This window comes from Oncorhynchus mykiss, chromosome 30, assembly GCF_013265735.2.
Source record: "Oncorhynchus mykiss isolate Arlee chromosome 30, USDA_OmykA_1.1, whole genome shotgun sequence".
Classification (NCBI taxonomy): Eukaryota; Metazoa; Chordata; class Actinopteri; order Salmoniformes; family Salmonidae; genus Oncorhynchus; species Oncorhynchus mykiss.
In genome coordinates this window covers 4,119,461-4,127,151 of record NC_050570.1, presented here as the reverse complement: position 1 = coordinate 4,127,151, position 7,691 = coordinate 4,119,461, and the positions used below count along the sequence as shown (strand labels likewise).

The 7,691-nt window shown below is 44.6% G+C and overlaps 1 protein-coding gene across 5 annotated transcripts in view; it reads right to left on the bottom strand.

The window, feature by feature from the left end:
- LOC110521167 (epidermal growth factor receptor kinase substrate 8-like protein 2) overlaps nt 1-7,691 on the bottom strand; it is a 95,353-nt gene that overhangs the window by 48,240 nt on the left and 39,422 nt on the right. The window lies entirely within an intron of this gene.

The window sequence follows — 7,691 nt, the reverse complement described above, 5'->3', positions numbered from 1 at the left end:
GTGTGTGCGTGCGTGTGTGCGTGTGTGCGTGTGTGTGTGTGTGCGTGTGTTATCAGCAGCTCTGCTTTACTTCATTGACCAATGCTGTGACAGTGAGCCAATCACTGCTTGTTGTCTTGTTATCCAGATAAATGTTGTTACCTTTGGATTGTTTTTATGGAATGACAGGTCGCCTAGCGACAGACCTAACAATCTCCAGAGAAAGAGATTCTTTCCTGTTTCCTAAATTAACATATACTATATTATAATATAGATCCTTTTCAAAAATGCATCGCAAAATGTAATTACCCAACACACTGTGTTGAACCAATGTGGAATAGACGACGAATTAACGTCTGTGCCCAATGGGCAGTCAGTTACGTTGCATAATTTACATAATATGTAGATAGTAATATCTGGGTTGAACCAACGTGGAATAGACGACGAATTAACGTCTGTGCCCAATGGGCAGTCAGTTACGTTGCATAATTTACATAATATGTAGATAGTAATATCTGGCCAGTGTTTAGCATGTGGCAACTTTGTCCTCTAGCAAGATATCATTTGCTGAGTTGTGTTTGATCCAGTAATGTTACATGTGTGAGTTGGTGACTTATCGAGATCAAAAAAATGATTATTCTGGTGAGAGGTCTACAGGTTACAGCTGAACGCAGTCAGGTTTCAGCCCTTCCAGATCCACGGTCAACTCTCTGCTCTCTCTAGTCTACAGGTGGAGCAATTACAGATGAACGCAGTCAGGTTTCAGCCCTCCCAGATCCACTGTCAACTCTCTGCTCTCTAGAGTCTACAGGTGGAGCAATTACAGCTGAACGCAGTCAGGTTTCAGCCCTCCCAGATCCACTGTCAACTCTCTGCTCTCTCTAGTGTCTACGGTCCCCCTCCCAGATCCACTGTCAACTCTCTGCTCTCTCTAGTGTCTACGGTCCCCCTCCCAGATCCATGGTCAACTCTCTGCTCTGTCTAGTCTACGGTCCCCCTCCCAGATCCACGGTCAACTCTCTGCTCTCTCTAGTCTACGGTCCCCCTCCCAGATCCACGGTCAACTCTCTGCTCTCTCTAGTCTACGGTCCCCCTCCCAGATCCACGGTCAACTCTCTGCTCTCTCTAGTGTCTACGGTCCCCCTCCCAGATCCACTGTCAAATCTCTGCTCTCTCTAGTCTACAGTCCCCCTCCCAGATCCACTGTCAACTCTCTGCTCTCTCTAGTGTCTACGGTCCCCCTCCCAGATCCACGGTCAACTCTCTGCTCTCTCTAGTCTACGGTCCCCCTCCCAGAAGTTTCAACACATTCATATGAAGATGGTTGCTATCCCTTTATAATCTCTACATAACATGTTGACAAACTCACTGTGGAATGTGATAACTTCAAATGTAGTATTTCTGTTTGAATAGTATTTTTTTATACTCTATCTTTATGTTATCTGTCAATGAGTTTCAGGACCAACCCCACTGTAAATAGACTAGGCTACATTCACTACGTAAGCTAGAACAAAGTCAGCTATTCTCAGATGCTATTTACGGGAAATATAAGTAAATGAATGTGGCTAAAAAATGAGCTGCTATTTATTTATTTTATCTTTATTTAACTAGGCAAGTCAGTTAAGAACAAATTCTTATTTTCAATGACGGCCTAGGAAAAGTGGGTTAACTGCCTTGTTCAGGGGAACAGTGGGTTAGCTGCCTTGTTCAGGGGAACAGTGGGTTAACTGCCTTGTTCAGGGGAACAGTGGGTTAACTGCCTTGTTCAGGGGAACAGTGGGTTAACTGCCTTGTTCAGGGGAACAGTGGGTTAACTGCCTTGTTCAGGGGAACAGTGGGTTAACTGCCTTGTTCAGGGGAACAGTGGGTTAGCTGCCTTGCTCAGGGGAACAGTGGGTTAGCTGCCTTGTTCAGGGGAACAGTGGGTTAGCTGCCTTGCTCAGGGGAACAGTGGGTTAACTACCTTGTTCAGGGGAACAGTGGGTTAACTGCCTTGTTCAGGGGAACAGTGGGTTAACTGCCTTGTTCAGGGGAACAGTGGGGTTAACTGTCTTGTTCAGGGGAACAGTGGGTGAACTGCCTTGTTCAGGGGAACAGTGGGTAAACTGCCTTGTTCAGGGGAACAGTGGGTTAACTGCCTTGTTCAGAGGAACAGTGGGTTAACTGCCTTGCTCAGGGGAACAGTGGGTTAACTGCCTTGCTCAGGGGAACAGTGGGTTAACTGCCTTGCTCAGGGGAACAGTGGGTTAACTGCCTGATTCAGGGTGAGAACAACAGATTTGTACCTTAACTGTCCACTGCATATCTGCTTGTTTATTACTGCGTTAACATATTTTGACGTGCGGGTGGCTGCTGGACACAAACAGTCATCTAACCTCAGACACTGTCAGCGGTCTCCAAGTTCTCTCTCTCTGTTTTATTCAAATGAAATCCTGGATCCTGGTTACAATGTTGAATTGACACTGACCTGCTGAGGGTGACAGCTTCTCATATCAGGTCAATATCGCCATCTACTGGACATTAAAGGTCAACGCCGTCTACTGCACCATGACCTGGCATTTAAACAAAATCAATCAAATCAAATGGAAATCATTTGTAAATGCATCAAAGTAATGCATTTACATTTGTATTGGATTACCGTGTCAATAAACATATATTTGATCATGAATAGCATCCGGTACAATGTCTGCATTTGATTTCACCAGCTGAGAAACGTGTCATTCAACTACAGGATCTCCAGGCTACCAGCAGAAAAACTACCAGTATTTTATTTTACTGGGGGACTTTCACTTTTACTTCAGTCATTTTCTATTAAGGTATCTGTACTTTTACTCAAGTTTGACAATTGGGTACTTTTTCCACCACTGACACGAAGTCGTAAGATGTCCAGCTAGTGATTTGTTATGCTAACAAGCTAGCGAGAAGTTGCATAGGGAAATATCTGGACACTGTCCTGTTACCTCCATTTCCTCTCCTTCCTGCTCTGTTCCTCTCTTCCTGCTCCTCTATCTATCTATCTAACAGGTGAAACATAGTACAGCCAGGTGTCTCAGTCGTGAGAGAGGGAGGGAGAGAGAGAGAGAGAGAGAGAGAGAGAGAGAGAGAGAGAGAGAGAGAGAGAGAGAGAGAGAGAGAGAGAGAGAGAGAGAGAGAGAGAGAGAGAGAGAGAGAGAGAGAGAGAGAGAGAGAGAGAGAGAGAGAGAGAGAGAGAGAGAGAGAGAGAGAGAGAGAGAAAGGGAGCGAGAGTTTCCCATCTCTGTATGTGATGGGAAAGTGTGCATATCAGTTTGTTAAGGGTTGGTATTTGATGGGAAGGTGTGTATATCTCCACTCAATCCCAGACCAATGTGTACGCACAACTTCTAGTGGTTGATCAACTGTATTGCAAGCAAATATTATTATTATTTTGGTGGGGAAATGGGAGGTGTTTGATTCACAGGAATTATAATAATACCGGTAATAAAATCAGCAAAAATATAAAACTGAAGCATTTGCCGTCGGTAAGGAGAAAACACAGCAGCACGTCTCTTAATGTGTTTATTTTACATTTATTATATAGGCCTGAATCATAATCATGTAGCAGGACATGTCTCTCCTGTTATATAGGACATGTCTCTCCTGTTATATAGGACATGTCTCTCCTGTTATATAGGACATGTCTCTCCTTTTATATAGGACATGTCTCTCCTGTTATATAGGACATGTCTCTCCTGTTATATAGGCCATGTCTCTCCTTTTATATAGGCCTGAATCATAATCATGTAGCAGGACATGTCTCTCCTTTCATATAGGCCTGAATCATAATCATGTAGCAGGACATGTCTCTCCTGTTATATAGGACATGTCTCTCCTGTTATATAGGACATGTCTCTCCTGTTATATAGGACACGTCTCTCCTTTTATATAGGCCCGAATCATAATCATGTAGCAGGACATGTCTCTCCTTTTATATAGGACATGTCTCTCCTGTTATATAGGACATGTCTCTCCTGTTATATAGGACACGTCTCTCCTTTTATATAGGCCCGAATCATAATCATGTAGCAGGACATGTCTCTCCTTTCATATAGGACATGTCTCTCCTGTTATATAGGACATGTATCTCCTTTTATATAGGCCTGAATCATAATCATGTAGCAGGACATGTCTCTCCTTTTATATAGGACATGTCTCTCCTGTTATATAGGACATGTCTCTCCTTTTATATAGGACATGTCTCTCCTGTTATATAGGACATGTCTCTCCTGTTATATAGGACATGTCTCTCCTGTTATATAGGCCCGAATCATAATCATGTAGCAGGACATGTCTCTCCTTTTATATAGGACATGTCTCTCCTGTTATATAGGACATGTCTCTCCTTTTATATAGGCCTGAATCATAATCATGTAGCAGGACATGTCTCTCCTTTTATATAGGACATGTCTCTCCTTTTATATAGGACATGTCTCTCCTTTTATATAGGCCTGAATCATAATCATGTAGCAGGACATGTCTCTCCTTTTATATAGGACATGTCTCTCCTGTTATATAGGACATGTCTCTCCTGTTATATAGGACATGTCTCTCCTGTTATATAGGACATGTCTCTCCCTTTATATAGGCCTGAATCATAATCATGAAGCAGGACACGTCTCTCCTTTTATATAGGACACGTCTCTCCTGTTATATAGGACATGTCTCTCCTTTTATATAGGACACGTCTCTCCTGTTATATAGGACATGTCTTTCCTTTTATATAGGACATGTCTCTCCTTTTATATAGGACATGTCTCTCCTGTTATATAGGACATGTCTCTCCTGTTATATAGGACATGTCTCTCCTGTTATATAGGCCTGAATCATAATCATGTAGCAGGACATGTCTCTCCTTTTATATAGGACATGTCTCTCCTGTTATATAGGACACGTCTCTCCTGTTATATAGGACATGTCTCTCCTGTTATATAGGACATGTCTCTCCTTTTATATAGGCCCGAATCATTATCATGTAGCAGGACATGTCTCTCCTGTTATATAGGACATGTCTCTCCTGTTATATAGGACATGTCTCTCCTTTTATATAGGACATGTCTCTCCTTTTATATAGGACATGTCTCTCCTGTTATATAGGACATGTCTCTCCTTTTATATAGGCCTGAATCATAATCATGTAGCAGGACATGTCTCTCCTTTTATATAGGACATGTCTCTCCTGTTATATAGGACATGTCTCTCCTTTTATATAGGCCTGAATCATAATCATGTAGCAGGACATGTCTCTCCTTTTATATAGGACATGTCTCTCCTTTTATATAGGACATGTCTCTCCTTTTATATAGGACATGTCTCTCCTGTTATATAGGACATGTCTCTCCTTTTATATAGGCCTGAATCATAATCATGTAGCAGGACATGTCTCTCCTTTTATATAGGACATGTCTCTCCTGTTATATAGGACATGTCTCTCCTTTTATATAGGCCTGAATCATAATCATGTAGCAGGACATGTCTCTCCTTTTATATAGGACATGTCTCTCCTGTTATATAGGACATGTCTCTCCTTTTATATAGGACATGTCTCTCCTGTTATATAGGACATGTCTCTCCTTTTATATAGGACACGTCTCTCCTTTTATATAGGACATGTCTCTCCTGTTATATAGGACATGTCTCTCCTGTTATATAGGACATGTCTCTCCTGTTATATAGGACTGAATCATAATCATGTAGCAGGACACGTCTCTCCTTTTCTGACACGACTGGAATATTCCCGATACATAACAAATATTAGGCTACCTAGCTTGATCACATTTCTTTAGAGGTGTGGGCAGAATGTTTACATACCGAGCGGGGACATTGTTCACGGCATGCCGTGCCAAACACGGGCCACCGTGCATTCCGTCGACATTGATTGTCTATCGGAACAATTGAAAAGTAAATGTTGCCGACAACCCTCACCTCGCTCAGTCAAAGGTCAACCGTATCTCCAAAGTAAATAGACCGGTAGCCTATGATAGTATGGGTAGGCTACAGTATTTCTGTGCAATAGGAGCATGACATCATACCCTATTTAACCTCAATAGGAATAGAATAGGAACACAGTCCTATCATCACCTTCTCCACCATGAACACAGTCCTATCATCACCCCCTCCACCAGGAACACAGTCATCACCCCCTCCACCAGGAACACAGTCCTATCATCACCTTCTCCACCAGGAACACAGTCCTATCATCACCCCCTACACCAGGAACACAGTCCTATCATCACCTTCTCCACCATGAACACAGTCCTATCATCACCCCCTCCACCAGGAACACAGTCCTATCATCACCCCCTCCACCAGGAACACAGTCCTATCATCACCTTCTCCACCAGGAACACAGTCCTATCATCACCTTCTCCACCAGGAACACAGTCCTATCATCACCCCCTCCACCAGGAACACAGTCCTATCATCACCCCCTCCACCAGGAACACAGTCCTATCATCACCTTCTCCACCATGAACACAGTCCTATCATCACCCCCTCCACCAGGAACACAGTCCTATCATCACCCCCTCCACCAGGAACACAGTCCTATCATCACCTTCTCCACCAGGAACACAGTCCTATCATCACCTTCTCCACCAGGAACACAGTCCTATAATCACCTTCTCCACCAGGAACAAAGTCATCACCCCCTCCACCAGGAACACAGTCCTATCATCACCTTCTCCACCAGGAACACAGTCCTATCATCACCTTCTCCACCAGGAACACAGTCCTATCATCACCTTCTCCACCAGGAACACAGTCATCACCCCCTCCACCAGGAACACAGTCCTATCATCACCTTCTCCACCAGGAACACAGTCATCACCCCCTCCACCAGGAACACAGTCATCACCCCCTCCACCAGGAACACAGTCCTATCATCACCTTCTCCACCAGGAACACAGTCATCACCCCCTCCACCAGGAACACAGTCATCACCCCCTCCACCAGGAACACAGTCATCACCCCCTCCACTAGGAACACAGTCCTATCATCACCCCCTCCACTGGGAACACAGTCCTATCAAAGTGTCCATCTCTGAAACTGATTTCCCTTCAATGCTGAGGGGGAGAGGTTTGTCTTTTAGATCACATAGAAACAGGCTTCTCCTAGTAAACAACAGGGGGGTGGGGGCTGATCCTAGTAAACAACAGGGGGAGGGGGCTGATCCTAGTAAACAACAGGGGGAGGGGCTGATCCTAGTAAACAACAGGGGGAGGGGACTGATCCTAGTAAACAACAGGGGGAGGGGACTGATCCTAGTAAACAACAGGGGGAGGGGACTGATCCTAGTAAACAACAGGGGGAGGGGCTGATCCTTGTAAACAACAGGGGGAGGGGGGTGATCCTAGTAAACAACAGGGGGAGGGGGGTGATCCTAGTAAACAACAGGGGGAGGGGGGTGATCCTAGTAAACAACAGGGGGAGGGGGTGATCCTAGTAAACAACAGGGGGAGGGGGATGATCCTAGTAAACAACAGGGGGAGGGGGGTGATCCTAGTAAACAACAGGGGGAGGGGACTGATCCTAGTAAACAACAGGGGGAGGGGACTGATCCTTGTAAACAACAGGGGGAGGGGACTGATCCTAGTAAACAACAGGGGGAGGGGACTGATCCTAGTAAACAACAGGGGGAGGGGACTGATCCTAGTAAACAACAGGGGGAGGGGACTGAACCTATAAAAAGGAATGTG